The sequence below is a fragment of the Perca fluviatilis genome, chromosome 10, assembly GCF_010015445.1.
Source record: "Perca fluviatilis chromosome 10, GENO_Pfluv_1.0, whole genome shotgun sequence".
Classification (NCBI taxonomy): domain Eukaryota; kingdom Metazoa; phylum Chordata; class Actinopteri; order Perciformes; family Percidae; genus Perca; species Perca fluviatilis.
Window position 1 is genome coordinate 6,123,904 of NC_053121.1, and position 23,698 is coordinate 6,147,601.

The 23,698-nt window shown below is 39.7% G+C and overlaps 1 pseudogene; it reads left to right on the plus strand.

The window, feature by feature from the left end:
- Positions 1 to 117: 117 nt before the first annotated feature.
- Positions 118 to 23,698, plus strand: part of LOC120566942 — a 31,633-nt pseudogene continuing 8,052 nt past the window's right edge.

The window sequence follows — 23,698 nt, forward strand, 5'->3', positions numbered from 1 at the left end:
TTTGTAACGTTCTACAGTTTTCTAAGCCAATCAACTGCTGGCTTTTTGTGGTTTCTCCAGCCCACACAGGGAGTAGCGTTCCTGATTGGCTAAGAGTTTCATGCCTGTACTTCGAACGAACAATTTCCTTGTAATGATTTGTAACGTGGACTTGCTCACATCTATTTTACCACCGTCCCACAACAGAGGTACGTTTATTTTGTATAGAAAAATATATATTTTTCAATTATTATTCACATATGATTTTGACAAAGCACGACTTATATTTGAGCGTCCTTTCCTGATAAATTAACCTACTTCAGGTAAGGTTATGTTTGCTAATTGACGTTAGCTAGCTAATGCAGGTGGCCAAAATCCCATACCCAGATACTAACAAAAGTTCCGTGTGTCTTCAACTCGCAACGTTAACGTTAACCGTTGAACTAGTATTCCCACAGTCCTGTTTTACAGAAAACCGTATTTGTTAACTAGCTACATTTGACAGGTGGGTTATGTAACATTAATATGTATAATTCCATATGACTAAAGTGTCATCTTCGCTTTTTACTGACCTACTTCTGATAACAGAGCTGTAACGATACAGTCCCTGTCGATGGAGTTTCGTTTTGACGTTACAGTATTGCATCCTTTCTCTCAAACACTGATTAAGCCTATTCTTTTTTTTTTTTATTGAATTTTGAGTTTAACAAGTACAACAACAACAAAAAAGGTATATATACACTTTACACATATATATACACACAAAAACATACAACAGAAAAATCCCACCCAAAGCGAACAACAGATGCTGCATTGTCTTATAACTGAGATCAAATTAAGCCTATTCTAATATAATTTATTTATAATGATACATTAAATATATTTGGTATAATACATGGTGTATTCCTAAGTTTATATTAATTCAGTTTAGGTCTAGCTTGCCTCTCCATCCATGGTCTTAACGTATAACCACAATAAACAAGACTAGCTAACCACAATGTCAACAACTTCCTCGTTATGGTCAGTTTAATAATATATATGGTTTAAACCACCCATCAGGGCTTTGCTCTGATTAAAACAGCTCTATAATTTACCATCCTGTTTACGACGCTGAAGTTGGCATCCGATTCGCAGCTTCCGGGTCGGCAGTTAAGGGGAAATTTAAAGGGAAACTTAAAACTGTGAAGTGACTGATCCTCCGTTTTTTGAACCTCTTACTGTATTGAATGAGTGTTAGTCATTAAGGTAAATTATTAATTATGTCTAAAACACTCTTTTAGATTTGTGAAAGCGTTATCGTCTTTATGAGAACACAATAAAGGGAGATTTCACCGTTTTTTTCCACATATAGGGTAAACGTACCCATTAAGCCCAGGCACCATTTAAGCCCACTTGCAACTTTGAAGTCAATTTAAAAAAAAAAAGAGGTGGCTGTCTTATGCTACTCATTATTTCATCTAATCTAACAAGTTCTTAATTACACATCAGTTTTTGTTGAGAACCAATTACATTTGTCAATGCTGAGATATGCTAGCCTACATCAATGCAGTCTCAAGGAGGCTCACATAAAGTCGCCTCAAAACTTTGGTGTTTTGGGACCCCTCAGAAGGAATCTATTTTCAACCATTTACATCCACTAACTTGGTAAGTACATTCATATTATGGAAATTGAGAGATTAATGATTTGATTGTTGTGTATTATCAAGTAGTTTTTTGCCAATTTGTACTATTTGATTTCATTTGGAAAGATGGGTTTTGCTAGTTAGCGTAGCGAGCTAATCACAAGGTCAAAATATAACCATACTGATAGATACACTGCCGAAGGATTAAAAATGTTAAGTACAGTGCCTTGCGAAAGTATTCGGCCCCCTTGAACGTTTCGACCTTTTGCCACATTTCAGGCCTCAAACATAAAGATATAAAACTGTAATTTTTTGTGAAGAATCAACAACAAGTGGGACACAATCATGAAGTGGAACGAAATTCATTGGCTATTTCAAACCTTTTTTAACAAATAAAAAACTGAAAAAGTGGGCGTGCAAAATTATTCAGCCCCTTTACTTTCAGTGCAGCAAACTCTCTCCAGAAGTTCAGTGAGGATCTCTGAATGATCCAATGTTGACCTAAATGACTAATGATGATAAATAGAATCCAGCTGTGTGTAATCAAGTCTCCGTATAAATGCACCTGCTCTGTGATAGTCTCAGAGGTCCGTGTAAAGCGAGAGCATCATGAAGAACAAGGAACACACCAGGCAGGTCCGAGATACTGTTGTGGAGAAGTTTAAAGCCGGATTGGATACAAAAAGATTTCCCAAGCTTTAAACATCCCAAGGAGCACTGTGCAAGCGATAATATTGAAATGGAAGGAGTATCAGACCACTACAAATCTACGAAGACCCGGCCGTCCCTCTAAACTTTCAGCTCATACAATGAGAAGACTGATCAGAGATGCAGCCAAGAGGCCCATGATCACTCTGGATGAACTGCAGAGATCTACAGCTGAGGTGGGAGACTCTGTCCATAGGACAACAATCAGTCGTATACTGCACAAATCTGGCCTTTATGGAAGAGTGGCAAGAAGAAAGCCATTTCTTAAAGATATCCATAAAAAGTGTTGTTTAAAGTTTGCCAAAAGCCACCTGGGAGACACACCAAACATGTGGAAGAAGGTGCTGTGGTCAGATGAAACCAAAATCGAACTTTTTGGCAACAATGCAAAACGTTATGTTTGGCGTAAAAGCAACACAGCTCATCACCCTGAACACACCATCCCCACTGTCAAACATGGTGGTGGCAGCATCATGGTTTGGGCCTGCTTTTCTTCAGCAGGGACAGGGAAGATGGTTAAAATTGATGGGAAGATGGATGGAGCCAAATACAGGACCATTCTGGAAGAAAACCTGATGGAGTCTGCAAAAGACCTGAGACTGGGACGGGAGTTTGTCTTCCAACAAGACAATGATCCAAAACATAAAGCAAAATCTACAATGGAATGGTTCACAAATAAACATATCCAGGTGTTAGAATGGCCAAGTCAAAGTCCAGACCTGAATCCAATCGAGAATCTGTGGAAAGAACTGAAAACTGCTGTTCACAAACGCGCTCTCCATCCAACCTCACTGAGCTCGAGCTGTTTTGCAAGGAGGAATGGGCAAAAATGTCAGCTCTCGATGTGCAAAACTGATAGAGACATACCCCAAGCGACTTACAGCTGTAATCGCAGCAAAAGGTGGCACTACAAAGTATTAACTTAAGGGGGCTGAATAATTTTGCACGCCCAATATTTCAGTTTTTTATTTGTTTAAAAGGTTTGAAATATCCAATAAATTTCGTTCCACTTCATGATTGTGTCCCACTTGTTGTTGATTCTTCACAAAAAATTACAGTTTTATATCTTTATGTTTGAGGCCTGAAATGTGGCAAAAGGTCGAAAAGTTCAAGGGGGCCGAATACTTTCGCAAGGCACTGTATGTACACTAAATGTTTTCTTATTCATTTTATATCAATCTACAAATTAAGACACAATAAATGGTTTGGGTGGGCTAAATATTTTTTTAAAATGCCTTTTTTTTCAAGGTGGGCTTAAATGGTACAGTGAGCTAAAAAGCAGGTAGTGCAAGCCAACTTTGAATGAAAATACCTTGATAATTCTGAAGGTTTGGCAACAGAGAGACAACTATGATGGGAAGTTTACAGCATATTTAGGCTCCAGGCATATCTTTATAAATTTATTTCATTTTGGTGTTAACATATCATCTTTATTTCCCCGGTAGTCACTGTAGAACCATTTAAGCCCAGTATGTTCCATTTAAGCCCATCTCATGTGTTTCAATAGGAAATTCCTGAAATTATGAGTTTGATAGGAATTTCCAATGTAAAGATTTGTAATTTTGTCATTTTTACTGTAATCCTGTGACTTTGATGTTCTTTTACCTTACTGACGTCATTAACAAGAGTACATCACAGATCACACACTGGCCAGAAGTATTGTTATGTAACCTAATTTGCATAATCATTTGTTTACAGTGAGAAAAATGACATCAAAAAGGAAGAATTACAGCAGTTGTCCTAAAATCATCAGGCATGTCAGAGGTTCATACTTTGCCGGGCTAACCTGCAGGTTGCTGACCCTTTTCACCTGGCAAACCACCAAGAAATCAAAATGCTGTACTTTATGAGCGGTTTTGCAAGTCATGTTTGATATCTGATGTTAAAATGTTATTAGTGCAGGTGATGATGAGTTGGCAAAAGCATGCCAACAAACTTTTTTTTAAATACTTAACCCTTGTGTGGTCCTTCGGGTCCCAGTGACCCGAAGGACCACACAAGGATTATGTACTTCCCTTTACTTTGTTGAGAATTGCTCTCTAAACCCTTTCTTGTAAAGTAAGTAAGTAAAGTTTATTTCTAGAACACATTTAAACACAGTTTAAGCTGACCAAAATGCTGTACAAACAAGAACTAAGGTGCTGTATTAACCCTTGTTTAGAGAGCAATTCTCAACAAAGTAAAGGGAAGTACATAGTCCTTGTGTTGTCCTTCGGGTCACTGGGACCCGAAGGACAACACAAGGGTTAATATAATGTAACGTAAATGTTAATGTAAGGTTAATGACTTAGTGTCAGGGTTTTTACTACTTTTAAAATTGTTATATTATGAACATTAAAAAAATAAATAAAACCTAAGAATGTAACTTATCAGAATAATAATTGTAGTCTTATCTTTTTTCACAAGCTGCTCTTCAAGTCATGTTTGTGGTTTGATGATGGTCGTTATTGGTTCAAGTGACAAATTGGCTAAAGCAAGCCAAACATAACATGAAATGTTTTTTTAGATACTTGTTAATGTAAGACATATTATTGAATAAATATTTGGTGTTTTCACTAACTATAAAATAATAATTACTTATATTTTGTCAATCATTTTTGTTGTGGGCTTATTTGGAACACATGTGGGCTTAAATGGTGCCACGGTACCAATTAAGCCCATGCCAGACTTTTGACTTTATTCATAAAATATCTTTATTTTATATGATAAAAAATACACAAATAAATAAATTTATTTTCAAATGAGAGATTAATCTTACATTTTAAGAAATGATTATGTTAATAAACTATGTCAGTATGTAGGAAAAATAACTGAACTCAGATTTTGGTGGGCTTAATGGGTACGTTTACCCTAGATCACATTGGACCAGGTCTAGATCCAAAACAACAGACTTGTCAAATCTGGACTAAATTATCCCAGAGAGTCTAAGGAGTCTTAAAAACACAGTTTCAGATTTGTGAAAGCTTTATTCTATTTGTGAAAATGCAATAAAGGGAGATTTTACTGTTTTTTGCATATGTAGACCACATTAGACCAGGTCTAGATCCAAAACCGCAATACCTAGACTTGTCAAATCTGGACTACATTATCCCAGAGAGAGATTTTTTTTTTCTATGACTAAAAGTGGATAGAAAAAAATATAATAATAATAGTTAGTCTCTTTACTGTTACAAGTCATTTATGATCATCAGATGGAAAATTACACAGTTGCAGAAATGTGTAAAAGTTACATATAGTCACTTTAAGTATAGCAGAGAAATTAAGTATTTGTAGTTAAGATTAAATTTGGTAGGTATGTGATTTTTTTGATTCTAGAAAATTTACATATTTGTTTGTTACATTTTAAGAAAATTTTAAAATATATTATTGTAATTGAAAGAAAAATAATCAAAGTAAGCAATAACAGCAGTCTACATTAGATGTCTTGGTATCGATATTTACACCAACTTGTCATAACCTTTTTTTTCTCAATTTCACACCACTACCTAAAAGTAAATATAGAAAGATGGGTCCTCTGGTCGACTGAACCATTGCAGGAATTATACGAATTATGGAAGATTGGTTTTAGGTAAAACCTGGTTTCAGGCTACTTGGGTCCTGCCTGGAAAATTGCATACATTGTCAACAAATGGAATGTACTACATGTGTATTGTCAGAGTTTTCTATAGGGAGCAGAAAGTGTAAAACGACAAAAAGGTTATAAGAAAGTCACAGGTAAAGAACAGAGACAGGGTAGAATCTATGCAAATGCCAGGGACAGAAACACAGGAATAGGGAAAAGTTAATATAAAAAGGACGGAAAAAAACAAGAAAGCAAGATAGACAGGCAGACCTAAGGCCGGCTACAGACTGGATGCGTTGTGTGAGTGACACACACTCGTCTCAGAAAACGCGTGCATGCTAGAAATAGAACCGACGCCTATTTTTCACGCGTCACACAAGCGTGTTGGAAGCGTTTCCAGGCAAAATAGAATAGGAAAAGATGTTTATGTCATTTAGACACAAATACATATTAATAAATTACATGTGGATGTTTGAAAGTCTCTAGGTTTTGACATAAATGGCATATGTAATTTATTCGATTTTAAAATATTGCACCTGTCAATCCAGAAGGAAATATTCTGTGGCCTATTTTGCCGTCAATACTGCTGACGTTGTCTTTGCTGTAATGAAATCAGTATATATTGATGTTTATGGGAAAGATACGTGTGTACAGACAAGGCTAGCAACAGCAGCGCCGCGTCAGACACGTTTCTGGTGTGTAAAGACATAGAAAAATCCACAGAGCCGCCACGCAACTGACACACAAAAGAAACGCCATGCTCACGCGACGCAGCCAGTGTGTGTTGGGGTGCAAGGGAATTGAGTCAAAGGCAACATGCAAATGGCATTTGGAAAGCAGCAAGGGGATAGCAGGAAGAAACATAGACAAACATACATATGACGTTTTAGGTATTAGTAAAATGACTTGACGTGTACTTGGAACAATAATAATATCTGTAGTTTGCATTAAAATAGCAACAAAAAGTTGTAGCAGTATTTTGTAATAGTGACAGTAAGAGGATAGGAAATTGAGAAATACTCAGACTCAAAAAGCAGAAGTATTCATCACATAGGTCGGCAGGCATAACACAGACACCAAAAGGTTAAATATTTTGGTCAATATTGAAATCATGATAATTTAACGTGATTACTCGTTGACTTCTGGAAAGATGTTACAGTTATTGAACTTAAAAAAACAGTGGAAAAAGTTACATAAATCAACAGTGAAAAATTTGCCTTGATATTTTTCCGATTTAAACTTTATTTTTTTACTAGCAAAACGTAATGAGCTAAATAATTGTTTTTCTCGATTATTCTGTTTTTGTGATCATTGGGAGCAAAAATCATAATCACGATTCAATTTCGATTAATTGTACAGCCCTAATTTGCAGGCAGGCAGATTCAGTCAAAACAAAAGGTTAGCAATGCTACAAGGAGGAGACGCTCTTAACTCTAAAGTCTTTGGAAGATTTATTAATAGATCATGACTGCAGGCAGGTGTGAGGTGACTGGCAAAGTAGGAACACAATGAAGACACCTGGTGGGCAGAAGTTGAAGGGCAGGGTCTGAAATGGCGGCAGATGTGAGAAACATAAACAAGATTTCATAACTGTGAATAAGAACTGACAAAAAGCTTTTCATAAAAAATGTCTTCATTAATAAGATAAAATGAAAACCAAGCACTAATGGAAGAAAGGTGAGAGAACAACACTTATGTTGAAGGAGAAGGATTTGAAGAGTAAATTAAACCATTGGCAAATCTATGAAGATATTTTGATTGATTTCCAAAAGGTAAAAAATAACTTTTTCTACTTTTCTTTTGAAGTGAGAAGGATGGCTCATGGATATAAGAAATGACATGGAGAGACGTGGACTTCTACGTTGAATGTCAATTAGCAAAGGCCATGCTGTGGCTATAAAATTCTCTGGGATAATTTTGTCCAGATTTGACAAGTCTAGGTATTGTGGTTTTGGATCTGGACCTGGTCCAATGTGGTCTACATATGAAAAAAAAACGGTGAAATCTCCCTTTATTGTGTTCTCATAGAGACAATAAAGCTTTCACAAATCTAAAAGTGTGTTTTAGACATAATTAATAATTTACCTTAACGACTAAGGGGCCGTCCACACGGAAACATTTTTTTGTGCAAACGCACATGTTTTGCAGCACTGGGCCGACCGTCCAGAAGAATCCTGTAAACGCACTGCGGCTCTCGTTTGGCTCCGTATGGATGGTGAATACGAATACGACCCCGTATCGATGATGTCATCGCCACACCCCTCGACCTCTTACCGCACTAGTGCTATTGCACGCCGGTCACACACGACTGCGGTGAAGCTAAGCGAGCATATCCCATCTCCATGGTCAAACCAGCTCACTTCATCTAAATAGTTTGTCTCTGCTCCCTGACACTTCCCTCTGCCCTGCCAGTCCTGGATTCTACACAAGATATATTGCTAACATTATGTAGCCAATGTTAAACATCGCTACATACATACAACATAGATTATCAAAAAGACATCATTCATGGATCATTGATGTTTGTTTGACTGTTAGCGCGCTAACGTTAGCTCTGCTCTAACATTAGCTCTGCTAGCTAGTGCGCTGCAATCATGTCCGATGGCAGACAGACTTGCAAAATAAAAAGCAATCCAACAGCACATTATACAATGTAAACAAAGGCACGTTTTCTTGCGGCGACCTTTATAAAATGAGCAGTAGTGAAAGTTATTATAGTCCATGGATGTTGTCGGTACACGATCTGTTCTGCACATGCGCGACACATGCGCTGTTGTACGAGGATTTACGACACTGCACGATCTGTTCCACGCTTCCGGTCGACAGCCAAGCTAATTCGGCTAACCGCTAGCTGAGACAGCATATAATAACTTTAAAAGACCCTCAAAATAAAACTTGAAAATAAACGTTTGTTACGTCAGTTCTACTTTACTTCTGCTCATTTAAAATACAATCACTCAATATTTGTCTTTATTGTTATTACTGTAAAGTCTTTATTTAGCTGTAGCCTGCTTTTCCCATTAAGTTTGACTTAATGTTATTTTAGACGGAATCTAGCTGTCAGCTAGCAGTTAGCCAAATTAGCTGTTAGCTAAACTAACGTTAGCTTCCCGGTGGAGGCTAGCCATAGGCTAGCGTGGAACAGATCGTGCAGGTCGTATCCTCGGTAAAACAGTATTATCTTGCGCATGCGCAGAACGGATCGTGTACCGACATATGTATTAAGAGAGCGTTAGTCTCATAGACAGTATATAATGGACCACCAGAGCCCGTTGCTCTGGACGGAGACCAGTGAAGGCTAATAGAAGCACTTTTCCGGTGATGGCCAGCTTTACTGCGCAGCCTCCAACTGAGAGAGACGACGTAAATGTGACATGGGCAATGTGTCTGAAAGTTAGTCAGTTAGTTAGTTAGGAAGTCTTCTGGTAGCTGTGCCAAGAGAAATCTCAATCATTCCCAATCTTACAGAGACGGAGAGCGTAGGTATATGTAAGGAGATAACATAGGCACAGGCTAATTATTGATCACTAACATGCTAGTTAACATTAGTAATTAATCCTAAACAGCTCATGTAAGTCAAAACTGCCTGCAAGCTTATCCTGCACTATACGGTAATTCCTCTACTATGTGACACAATCGTTAGCCTATTTTTACAAAAACGCCTGCTACGGAGCCATAACGTGAGATACAAGGTAATGGAATCGTTTATACATTGTCGTGTTTCTTTAGAACTAAACAATGGACAAATAGAGTCTTTAAACGGTTCAGATGTAAAGTTATTCGCTGTCAAGTGGCGCCAAAATGAATGCTAGTCAGTGGAATGCTAACGGGAGGTGATGGCCAGGTAGCAAAAAAATGGCGCCATAGTAGGTTCGAGTTCTGAAGCGAAGCTTACCCCCTTGGTTAGTCTAGTTAGCCATGTTATGATGGGAAGTGGAAGTGACAATGCTCTTCTTCTCCATTTTTTGGTGAATTTCTGTAGCAGAAACAGTGCCGCCTATTGGCTTGAAATAGGAAGTAGCGTGTTGAGTCATTTACAAATGGATTCGTTTCGACGCAACTATTCTTGAAACGAATCCAGGGAAGACGGGTAAAGAAAAGATCGTTTTGGTACGTGTGGACGTGGCCTAACACTCATTCAATACAGTAAGAGGTTCAAAAAATGGAGGATCAGTCACTTAGCAATGTAAATTATGTTTCCCTGCTGAATCAGACAGTGTTAAGTTCCCCTTAAATTTCCCCTTAACTGCCGAATCGGATGCCAACTTCAGCGTCATATCCTGTATAACCTAAACATACAAACAACAAAAATCCCGTAAACGTTACTCTCAATGAGTTTCTGCTATCCAGTAAGAAGAGTGAGTGGACTTTTTATTTTGAGAAATAATATTTTAGCGTATATCATACAGTAGCATAGATATATACAGTAGGCCTACATCTAAAGGGTTAGTTCACCCAAATTGCAAATTTTCTCAGCTATCTCCCGGGGTCTCCGAAATCCCTGCTGCCTCCCTCAATGGGGTTAAATGAAATTGAATTTCAGCTGCCACGCTGGATAAACCACATGCCTCATTGTCAAACGTTTTCATTGGAATTACTGTCTACCAAAGAAAAAGTCCCTGTGTGAGAGGAAGCCTGTTGAACGGCAGATCTGTGCCAAAATACCAGTTAGAAAATGTTATTTTCTGTGACAAAAAACCCCAAAACCAAATCTAAGGGAACCATGTCAATATACAGTACATGTAATGGGTTGTTGTTAAAACAATTACTGTGGCCTATATTAGGAGTGCATGATAAAACTATTCTCGATTTAAAAAAAACGATTCACAGTATGTAAATGTAGTTACTTTTCCCATGTCATTGCAGTAGACATTAAAGTGCCCATATTATGAAAAAAACACTTTTTCTGGGATTTGGGGTGTTATTTTGTGTCTCTGGTGCTTCCACACACATACAAACTTTGAAATAAATCCATCCATGCTTTTTGAGTGAAATACGGTTTCTGAATGTGTCCTGCCTTCAGTCTCCTGGTGAGCTGTTCAAAATCGGCCCGGACTGTGACGTCACATTCCGAAACGAGCTGGCTAACCACAACCGTTAGCTCGTAGCGTTAGCATGCTAACGCTAGCATGCTACGTCGTTCTCAATAGCAAAGCACTGCTACAACACACACAAGTTCACCATAATCTACAAAAGAACTACTTACATGTGCACCCTCATTTAGAAGTTTCCCAGCTAATCCTGCCTTGTAAATGACCGAAGTTGGAGAAACAGGCTTTCTTTTACTGTCTCTAGAGTTAGCTAGCTGACATGATCTACATCTGAGCTACTGCGCATGTGCGAGTGCAATCAAAGATAGTACAGAAGAACAAGAAGAAAAGAGGTCTCACTCTGTAGCTAAAACAGAAACCAGGTGAAAAGAGGATCTGCAGCAGTGAGAGAGAGCTGTGCAGTACAACAAAAATATGGTGTTTTTTTTAAATTAAACCATGTAAACCTATTCTGGTACAACCTTAAAATACAGTTATGAACCTGAAAATGAGCATAATATGGCCGCTTTAAAAAACTATATATATGAATCGATTTTTGGAATTCTATGAATCGATTTTGAATCGGTAGAGCTTCTTAGCATTACAAATGTGAATCGATTTTTTTTTTAACACCCCTAGCCAATATTTCTTATCAGTTTTTCTAAACTCCTAAACATCAATCCGGTATGGTTGCCTTAGTTGTCATTGTTATTTGCTAGAAAGATATTCCAGCCTACATTCCAGCCTTCAGCAGTACTTGGACAAATCAAATTAATATAGTAGGACTGCTGATTATTGAAGAAACAGGAGCTGGAATCAGATAATTTTTCACTTTTTTTTATAAAACTTACTCCAACTGATTAAAGCGGTTATCAAAATAGTTGGCGATTAATTTGATAGTTCGTTTAATCTTTGCAGCTCCATTATATAGTGTAAAAACTAAGTTAACAAATCGTATGTATGAACCCAGTCAATCGTCCTGAAGTGGCTTTTGCTGATATGAATCGATCATATGATTTGTTTGAAATGGCATTGATAGTAATCTGATGAGCCCTGCACATACTTTGACAGAGTGCAAGATACTGAATACCAGGAACTGGAAGAGAAAGATAGATGCCAATCGAGAAGCAAGTTTTTTTTTTTTATTTATTTATTTATTTATTTTTTATCTTGGTGGTTGTTTCCACTTTCACCAAATGGAGGTCCTATATTTTCTGATCACTGCCTCATATGCATCCATGCCTGTAGGAACATGGACGTGACGCAGAGTGGTGGGGACACTGTGGACGCCTGGAAATTGTTTCCAAAGAAAAGGTAATAATTATTGTACATCTGACTATATATATATATATACAGTGCCTTGCGAAAGTATTCGGCCCCCTTGAACTTTTCGACCTTTTGCCACATTTCAGGCCTCAAACATAAAGATATAAAACTGTAATTTTTTGTGAAGAATCAACAACAAGTGGGACACAATCATGAAGTGGAACGAAATTTATTGGATATTTCAAACCTTTTAAACAAATAAAAAACTGAAATATTGGGCGTGCAAAATTATTCAGCCCCTTAAGTTAATACTTTGTAGCGCCACCTTTTGCTGCGATTACGCTAGCAAATGTAACGCTTGGGGGTATGTCTCTATCAGTTTTGCACATCGAGACTGACATTTTGCCCATTCCTCCTTGCAAAACAGCTCGAGCTCAGTGAGGTTGGATGGAGAGCGTTTGTGAACAGCAGTTTTCAGTTCTTTCCACAGATTCTCGATTGGATTCAGGTCTGGACTTTGACTTGGCCATTCTAACACCTGGATATGTTTATTTGTGAACCATTCCATTGTAGATTTTGCTTTATGTTTTGGATCATTGTCTTGTTGGAAGACAAATCTCCGTCCCAGTCTCAGATCTTTTGCAGACTCCATCAGGTTTTCTTCCAGAATGGTCCTGTATTTGGCTCCATCCATCTTCCCATCAATTTTAACCATCTTCCCTGTCCCTGCTGAAGAAAAGCAGGCCCAAACCATGATGCTGCCACCACCATGTTTGACAGTGGGGATGGTGTGTTCAGGGTGATGAGCTGTGTTGCTTTTACGCCAAACATCACGTTTTGCATTGTTGCCAAAAGTTCGATTTTGGTTTCATCTGACCACAGCACCTTCTTCCACATGTTTGGTGTGTCTCCCAGGTGGCTTTTGGCAAACTTTGAACAACACTTTTTATGGATATCTTTAAGAAATGGCTTTCTTCTTGCCACTCTTCCATAAAGGCCAGATTTGTGCAGTATACGACTGATTGTTGTCCTATGGACAGAGTCTCCCGCCTCAGCTGTAGATCTCTGCAGTTCATCCAGAGTGATCATGGGCCTCTTGGCTGCATCTCTGATCAGTCTTCTCATTGTATGAGCTGAAAGTTTAGAGGGACGGCCGGGTCTTCGTGAATTTGTAGTGGTCTGATACTCCTTCCATTTCAATATTATCGCTTGCACAGTGCTCCTTGGGATGTTTAAAGCTTGGGAAATCTTTTTGTATCCAAATCCGGCTTTAAACTTCTCCACAACAGTATCTCGGACCTGCCTGGTGTGTTCCTTGTTCTTCATGATGCTCTCTGCGCTTTACACGGACCTCTGAGACTATCACAGAGCAGGTGCATTTATATGGAGACTTGATTACACACAGCTGGATTCTATTTATCATCATTAGTCATTTAGGTCAACATTGGATCATTCAGAGATCCTCACTGAACTTCTGGAGAGAGTTTGCTGCACTGAAAGTAAAGGGGCTGAATAATTTTGCACGCCCACTTTTTCAGTTTTTTATTTGTTAAAAAAGTTTGAAATAGCCAATGAATTTCGTTCCACTTCATAATTGGGACCCACTTGTTGTTGATTCTTCACAAAAATTACAGTTTTATATCTTTATGTTTGAGGCCTGAAATGTGGCAAAAGGTGCAAACGTTCAAGGGGCCGAATACTTTCGCAAGGCAGTATATATATATATATATATATATATATATATATATATATATATATTATAAATGTACCTAATCCTGTATGCTCGGTCTATTGAAAATAAGGTCAATTTTTCATACAGATAGCAGCTGCTCACTTTAAAGGCCCACTTTAAAAGGTGTGTAAAAAAATAAAATAATAATACTTAAACATGAATTCCTTTATTTAAACATTTGACGGGGGGGGGGGACAGTCTCATGTCACTCTTTTTTTTCAGTATTTTACACACCTGTAATCTGGAGAAAACGTCATTCTTCTGGACCTGCAGGGTTGTCCGAGTTCGGAAATCCGAGATCAGGGGATGTGTTGCCTACGGTAGATGCTAGATTGGATCCGCTAGACGTGTCGACGTCAAAGGACGTGCCTAGTGACCCGCCTTATTCTGCCTCTGATTGGCTTACCCTGGTAGTCTTACCCAAACCAATACCCACTCCCCATGCCTAAACCTAACTATCGACCTTTTCAGCAGATCCGATTTAGGATCTACCGACTTTGACCTCGGAAAATCCGACTTCCGAGTACAAATAGAACCACTATGAGCAACAGCTTTCAGCTGCAAGGCTTCCAGGAAGGCCCTGAAAGAACTTCCGGTTCAGCTGAGGAGCAAAAAGCGAGGAGCTATCAAATAAGGAAAGTGAGATCCAATCCATGTCTGCACACTCCCACACAATCGGGCTGAAATCAGCTGAGTGGGTGGACAGGTCTACGGCTGTGCAGAGCCATTAAAGTCGCTATGTGTAGCATTATTATGTAAACTCTGAAATTAATCAGTCAGCAGCCTTTGTATATAAACTCCTAGATGGAATTTTCTACCTTTTCTTTCCCTGTAACTTCTCTGTCGATTATTCAGTTTGCCACAGTGTGGCTATAAACCCTTTGGCATACCTTATTTCAATGAAGTAGAAGCTAAATGGCCTACTCCAGTAGATGCCATAGATGTGAGACTGTGTGATTCTGCCTCTCTGTTTTAGTCTTTGGAACATCTATAATACCACTGCTTTGATACATCACCCTATACAATGGGAGATTCCAAAAATCGTTAGGACTTCTGTGTATGATTAGTGCAATCGCACGGAACAGACTGGTTAAGCAAGTTTAGATACCACTGAGCTGTCAGCGCGTGTTAAAAACTTGTTTGAGTGCGACGGTGCTAAACAAGTTCCCCAGGTTTCACAGTGTGTGTGTGTGTGTAATGTAATTCATAATATTTGTAACAATATGCAGGAATATGATCTACTCATAGTTAGGGCTGAATGATTTTTGAAAATAATCTAATTGCGTTTTTTTCCCCCGAATATTGCGTTTTATTTTTTAAGCGCTTTGTCTTCTGTATTATTCAACAAAGATGAACAATAAATCATTGTATAGTATGAACAACACACAATTAGATAGATTAAACAAACTGTTCTTTCCTGGAGGCCAGGCCTGTATGTGATGATGAAATTAGGTGATGCATGAATTTATATGAATGGCATCTTTTATTGAACTGCTTCAATCACAGTAGTATATTGAGCACTGACCAAGCCTGGTGTAAACATTCGTATGAAAGTCAGAAACAAATCACACCAACTGAAGTGCAGATTGCAGAAATATAAAAACAAATATGTGGCTTTATCACACTTAGTAGTATTTAGATTATTTAATTATTTACTGTAATAAACATATCTAAACATGTGGATTGCACTTTTTAAACACTGTCTTTGAACTTTACTATACAGTTAAATAAGTAAAAATATAAATAAGTAATAATATAGTGTGTATATACAGTAGCTCACAAAAGTTAGTACACCCCTCACATTTTAGTAAATATTTCATTATATCTTTCAATGGGACAACACTGAAGAAATTACACTTTGCTACAATATAAAGTATTAAGTGTACAGCTTGTATAACAGTGTAAATGTACTCACTTTTGTGAGATACTGTGTATATATACAGTACAGGCCAAAAGTTTGGACACACCTTCTCATTCAATGCGTTTCCTTTTTATTTTCATGACTATTTACATTGTAGATTCTCACTGAAGGCATCAAAACTATGAATGAACACACATGGAATTATGTACTTAACAAAAAAGTGTGAAATAACTGAAAACATGTCTTATATTTTAGATTTCTTCAAAGTAGCCACCCTTTGCTTTTTTATTAATAAGGGAAAAAATTCCACTAATTAACCCTGACAAAGCACACCTGTGGACGTGAAAACCATTTCAGGTGACTACCTCATGAAGCTCATTGAGAGAACACCAAGGGTTTGCAGAGTTATCAAAAAAGCAAAGGGTGGCTACTTTGAAGAATCTAAAATATAAGACATGTTTTCGTTATTCACACTTTTTTTTGAAAAAAAACCGGGGTTTATTCTATAGTTTTCATGCCTTCAGTGAGAATCTACAATGTCAATAATCATGAAAAAACGAAAAACATAAATTGAATGAGAAGGTTGTCATAACTTATGCTACTGTATATCTAACGGTGTATTTTTTACGACGCACAGAGGAGCTGCCTCCAGCCCCTCCCCTTCGTGAAGTTGCGTGCCTTGTGCATGACGGTGTCAATGTTGCACTTGCTCAGAGGGACTATCGTTACGTTAGTTGCTGGTGTTCTTGCCGTGGGATTAACTGTACTAATAAAACCGTTGAAACACCGCGGCCACGCTGCTGTGAAAGCTCCCTGAACGTCATTTATCAGTCTGATTGTTACCCCTCTCAGTGGCAGCTCCTCCACTCCATATCTTTATAACGGAGCTAACCGCTAATCAGAGCTAATCGTTACTAACCGAGCCTTCAGTTCTGCGTGGCTGTATCCATTAACTGCACGTATGGACTCGAGCCCGAATAAAACCCTTCATTTTATTAAAATGGCTGTAAAAGTTTAAAACTACAACTCAGAGTTTGAATGAAAGAAATCGGCTCAAGGTGCGGCGTAGCGTTAGCGTGCCAAGTTGATGCTTTCTCTGCGGAGTGCAGTCCGATTTGCTCTCGCGAGTCATGACCAAATCGCAGCCTTTGCTATTAGGAAATCACGTTTTAACATATCGCGATATTATTGCAAATGCAATTAATCGTTCAGCCCTACGCATAGTAGTATATCATAATCTCCCCCCTCTCCACCTACATTTTCAGATTGCAGACGCCATGTGTATATTATCTATTATGTCGTTAGGTATCTCATAGGTTTCTCACAGGTGGGTGGGCAACAGTGAAGCGTACATTGGTGGGCTGTCGGCTGTGCGCGCGGGGAGGGGGGTTCAAGGTTTGCAGGTCTGTGATTGGTGCAATCGCACGGCACAGACTGTGATTAAGCAAGTTAAGATACCACTGAGCTGTCAGCGCGTTAAAAACTTGTTTGAGTGCGACGGTGCTAAACAAGTTCCCCAGATTTCAAAGTGTGTGTGTGTGTGTGTGTGTGTGTGTGTTGTCAGGTCAGATGCAAAGCCCGCAGGCAGTAGTAAGACTGCTGAGGAAGTGGACTCTGCCCCCCGCAGCAGTAAAAAATCAGGCTCTGACCCTTACCGCTACAAGATGGACTATCCCTGCATCGGAACCTGTCTGATTATCAACAATAAGAACTTCCACAGTAGCACAGGTAACTACACCCAAGTGTGTCACACACACACACACACACACACACACACACACACACACACACACACACACACACACTTCTTTAAAGGTCCCATGGCATGAAAATTTCACTTTATGAGGTTTTTTAACATTAATATGAGTTCCCCCAGCCTGCCTATGGTCCCCCAGTGGCTAGAAATGGCGATAGGTGTAAACCGAGCCCTGGGTATCCTGCTCTGCCTTTTGAGAAAATGAAAGCTCAGATGGGCCAATCTGGAATCTTGCTCCTTATGAGGTCATAAGTTCAGTCGGCGGAAGGGCAGTCAGGACTCACCCGAAAATTGCGAGCAGAATGAGCGTGACTAGAGTCTCTCAAAATCTGACGAAAATCTTTTAAACTGACCTTTCTTGAGCTGAAATGAAGACAGATTCAGCAACTGCATGGACTATTTCTCGCTTAAAATGTTTTTAGAAACACGTTTCAGTGAACTATTTTAGTACAATATGAGATCGTATTCTGAACGGCCACCATGACAGTCTGGCTTTGAATTTCCGGAGAAAACAAACCCATGTGACGCGTTCATCCAATCAGCTGCCGGTTTTCATTTTTTGGGCAATAATACAGATTAGCACCGCCTGCTGTTATGGAGGCGTATTACATCTCGTCTCTTTGGTGCGTTCTGTGGCACTTTTTTGACCAACACGGGGAGACTGATCAGTCCGACTGACTTTTCTGTTGACGGTCGCAAGTCTGGTTGGTGTGTCCTGGCTTTAAGGAAAGCTCATTGTGGGACTGGCTCTAGTGGCTGTAATTCTGCACCAAGGCTGAAAAAATTTACCTAAAAATTAATGATGTGATTTACACAGCAATTGGGACCCACCCCCATGTGTGTCCCCCCCCCCCTAAAAGTAACATTAAAACCATGCTGTGTATTGTAAATAATATACACTTCAAATGATTGTGTAAAAAGTTAAACAATACAAATGCACACAGGGGTACGTGTTTTTTAAGTTTAGAAACATTTTGAGTCCCCCCTCCCTTGCCTCACAGTGGTTTGGTCCACTGCTTGTTTACATTAAGGGGGTAAGCTTCGCTTCAGAACTCGAACCTCCTATGGCGCCATTTTGTTGCTACAAAGCCATCACCTCCCGTTAGCATTCCACTGACTAGCATTCATTTTGACGTCACTTGACAGCGAATAACTTTACATCTGAAGTGTTTAAAGACTCTATTTGTCCATTGTTTAGTTCTAAAGAAACACGACAATGTATAAAAGGCTCCATTACATTGTACCTCACGTTATGGCTCCGTAGCAGACGTTTTTGTAAAAATAGGCTAACGATTGTGTCACATAGTAGAGGGATTACTGTATAGTACAGGATAAGCTTGCAGGCAGTTTCGATTTACATGAGCTGTTTAGGATTAATTACTGATGTTAACTAGCATTTTAGTTAGCAATAATTAGCCTGTGCCTACGTTATCTCCTTACATATACCTACACTCAACGTCTCTGTAAGATTGGGAATGATTGAGATTTCTCTTGGCACAGCTACCAGAAAACTTACAACTTTCAGACACGTTGCTCACGTCACATTTACATCTCTCTCAGTTGGAGGCTGCGCAGTAAAGCTGGCCATCACCGGAAAAGTGCTTCTAATATCCTTCACTGGTCTCCGTCCAGAGCAACGGGCTCTGTTGGTCCATTATATACTGTCTATGGTTTACATTAACGTACACAGAAGTCCGGTGGGACTCGTGGGAGAGGGACTCGTAGGCTGGCGAGGCTGTTTTAGTCACTTTAAACATCGGATAAAGTGATTCTTTTCTCTAATATAGATTATGCTGAGTCATTAATAAATTAGTCATGACAAAAAAAATGATGTATTTTTTCACGAGTCCACTGTGTTAGCAGTTATAAAGTTACTTAACTTGTTTGGTACCTTGATAGATAGTTAATTAGCTAATGTTAGCTTGCTAATTCCACCCACAGTGCTTTCAGTAGTTAGGAAAAAAACGAGCCTACAAAGTTGTCACTCATCTGGCGAAAGCGTTGTGCTTTTCTACGCTGTGACAAGAGTGTGTGAATGAAACATTAAGTTGTTAAACTTGACTAATTGGTTAGCTTGCTCGCTAGGAGGCTCAGTTCTCAGTTCAGCATCATCTTTATTAGAGAATAGAGTCACTTCATCTGATGTTTAAAGTGAATAAAATAGCTTGTAGACCTTGTCAGTCTACTTACTGGAGTCGCACAACTACACATATCCTCTACAAGTAAAATTGTGGCTGTATTATTTGTGTCCCCTTCAATAATTGTTGCTCTTATCTTCATCTGTACGATGAAATTTACGCCCATGATTGGAGCTGCCAACTACTACATTTCTACCTGTGTGTTTGCGTGTGTCTCTCTCCAGGGATGAGTGCTCGGAACGGGACGGATGAAGATGCTGCTGCTGCTAAAAAGACCTTCTCTAAGCTGGGTTATAAGGTCAATGTGAACAATGATCAGACTGTGGCAGAGATGAAACAACTGTTGTCTAGTGGTAACAGAAACTACAGTTTTTTTATTTATTTAAAGTGCTCATATTATGCTCATTTTCAGGTTCATAATTGTATTTAGAGGTTGTACCAGAATAGGTTTATGTGGTTTAATTTTCTACACTTTTTCTAAGCTACAGAGTGAGGCATCTCACTTCTGTTCCATCTTTGTTGGGAGTCGCACATACAGTACAGGCCAAAAGTTTGGACACACCTTCTCATTCAATGCGTTTCCTTTATTTTCATGACTATTTACATTGTAGATTCTCACTGAAGGCATCAAAACTATGAATGAACACGTGGAATTATGTACTTAACAAAAAAGTGTGAAATAACTGAAAACGTCTTATATTCTAGTTTCTTCAAAGTAGCCACCCTTTGCTCTGATTACTGCTTTGCACACTCTTGGTATTCTCTTGATGAGCTTCAAGAGGTATTCACCTGAAATGGTTTTCCAACAGTCTTGAAGGAGTTCCCAGAGATGCTTAGCACTTGTTGGCCCTTTTGCCTTCACTCTGCGGTCCAGCTCACCCCAAACCATCTCGATTGGGTTCAGGTCCGGTGACTGTGGAGGCCAGGTCATCTGGCGCAGCACTCCATCACTCTCCTTCTTGGTCAAATAGCCCTTACACAGCCTGGAGGTGTGTTTGGGGTCATTGTCCTGTTGAAAAATAAATGATGGTCCAACTAAACGCAAACCGGATGGGATGGCATGTCGCTGCAGGATGCTGTGGTAGCCTTGCTGGTTCAGTATGCCTTCAATTTTGAATAAATCCCCAACAGTGTCACCAGCAAAGCACCCCCACACCATCACACCTCCTCCTCCATGCGGCTTCACGGGGGGAACTACATACGTATCCTTCACCTTTTCTGCGTCGCACAAAGACACGGCGGTTGGAACCAAAGATCTCAAATTTGGACTCATCAGACCAAAGCACAGATTTCTAATGTCCATTCCTTGTGTTTCTTGGCCAAACAAATCTCTTATGCTTGTTGCCTCTCCTTAGCAGTGGTTTCCTAGCAGCTATTTGACCATGAAGGCCTGATTCGCGCAGTCTCCTCTTAACAGTTGTTCTAGAGATGTGTGTGCTGCTAGAACTCTGTGTGGAATTCATCTGGTCTCTAATCTGAGCTGCTGTTAACTTGGCTGGTGACTCGGATGAACTTATCCTCAGCAGCAGAAGTGACTCTTGGTCTTCCTTTCCTGGGGCGGTCCTCATGTGAGCCAGTTTCGTTGTAGCGCTTGATGGTTTTTGCGACTGCACTTCAAAACACATTCAAAGTTTTCGCAATTTTCCGGACTGACTGACCTTCATTTGTTAAAGTAATGATAGCCACTTGTTTCTCTTTACTTAACTGATTGGTTCTTGCCATAATATGAATTCTAACAGTTGTCCAATAGGGCTGTCGGCTGTGTATCAACCTGACTTCTGCACAACACAACTGATGGTCCCAACCCCATTAATAAGGGAAAAAAATTCCATTAATTAACCCTGACAAGGCACACCTGTGAAGTGAAAACCATTTCAGGTGACTACCTCATGAAGCTCATTGAGAGAACACCAAGGGTTTGCAGCGCTATCAAAAAAGCAAAGGGTGGCTACTTTGAGGAATCTAAAATATAAGACTGTTTAGAGAATGTTTTCAGTTATTTCACACTTTTTTGTTAAGTACATAATTCCATATGTGTTCATTCATAGTTTTGATGCCTTCAGTGAGAATCTACAATGTAATGAGAAGGTGTGTCCAAACTTTTGGCCTGTACTGTAGGTACAGACTACCAGCTAGTCAGTTGCAGAGTATGAGGGCGTGCCACGCTAGCAGCTAGGCGAGCATAATAACCAAGGGGGTAAGCCAGCCTCTGCAAAGCGTACCTACTATGGAGCCATTTTGATGCTATCAAGCCATCACCCGCCGTTAGCATTCCATTGACTGCCATTTATTTTTTTTACTTTACTTTGACAGCGAATAACTTTACATCTGAAGCGTTTAAATACTCTATTTGTCCATTGTTTATTTCTAAAGAAGCACGACAATGTATAAAAGGCTCCATTACCTTGTATCTCACGTTATGGCTCCGCAGCAGACGTTTTTGTAAAAATAGGCTAACGTTTGTGTCATAACCATGCGACTTACTGTCGCACAGTAGACAAATTATCGTACAGTACAGGAGAAGCTTGTAGGCAGTTTTGACTTAAATTAGCTGTTTAAGTTTAATTACTAATGTTAACTAGCATTTTAGTTAGCAATAATTAGTCCGTGCCTATGTTATCTCCTTACATATACCTATGCTCTCCGTCTCTGCAAGATTTGGAACAATTGAGATTTCTCTTGCAACAGTTACCAGAAGACTTACTCCAGATTTCCACTCAATGCAGAACGGCTGCAGACCGGCTGCGCTGCGGAACGGCTCTGCGTTTCCGCCGTCCGTCAATACCCACTAGGTCCAGATTTGTTGCGGCACGGCTGCGGCCATGACTGACGGCTGAAGTCATGAGGACCCACAAGATCTCGCGAATTCACGTAGAATAGAACCACAAAACCAACAACAGTTAGTTTCCATCCAGAGGAGTAGAGGGGAAACAGCTCTGTGCTGTGTTTTCAAGGTGTAGTGCAGGGAAATATGATCCGCCGTGAGCACGGTGTATTCTATTATGAAAATTAACCTGAAGTTTTATTTTGTTTCTGTGCTCGACTTCCTGTCCCGCACTATCTGCCGTGTGCTGAATTGCTGCGGAGCTCTCCGGCGTCCAGCAAAAATAGAAGCTCTGCGTATCTGCTCCGGAGGGCTGCGGATCGCTGGAGCTGGGACGCAGTCAGAACGCAGCCGTTCTGCAGTCAGCAGTGGAAATACACACATTGACTTTAATGTAAACCTATTGACTCTGCCGCCGTTCCGGAGCGGATCCGCAGCCGTTACGCAGCCGGTGGAAATTGGGGGTTACAACTTTCAGACAGGTCGCTCACGTCACATCTACGTCGGCAAGCTCAGTTGGAGGCTGCGCAGTAACGCTCAGCCCTCACCGGAAAAGTGCTTCTAATATCCTTCACTGGTCTCCGTGGAAGTCTACGGGGTCACATTGTCCATTAAGTTTACTGTCTATGATAATAATGTGTTACAAAGTGACGAACGTTTGTCGCGGAAGTAAAGACTGGACTACAATAGAGCCGGTATTGGCCGGTTTTCAAGTGCTCGGCCATGACCGGTGACAGTCCGGCAGGTCAGTCCGACGTATGCCGATTTCATGCCGGTCAACGCTACAATTAACTGACAACATAAGTTATCTGAGTTACAGTTCTCAAGGACGCACGCACACACGGACGCGACAGCACGGTCTTTTTTTCCTTTCTCTCAACTTTTCCGCAGTGTGTGGCGTGTACCCGCTCGTGTGTGGCGCGTACCCGCTATTCTCGCACATGTAGGGAACCTCGTGAATTAACCGGCAACATGTCAGCTGTTTGGAAATTCTTCAGCGTGTGTTCAGAAGATAACAAGTTTGCAAAATGCAACACCTGCAAGGAAAAAGTAGGGCGTGGAGGGACGACACCAAAAACCAAAATCACATTTTTTTAGTTGGATATTGGACGTGAAAAGAAGGAAATTGTTCTAACATTGCACTTTAGATGTGTGTGAATTTCCCACACCAGGAGTAATTTATATAGTTATAGTGATCCATTATCTATTCTATGTTTTGT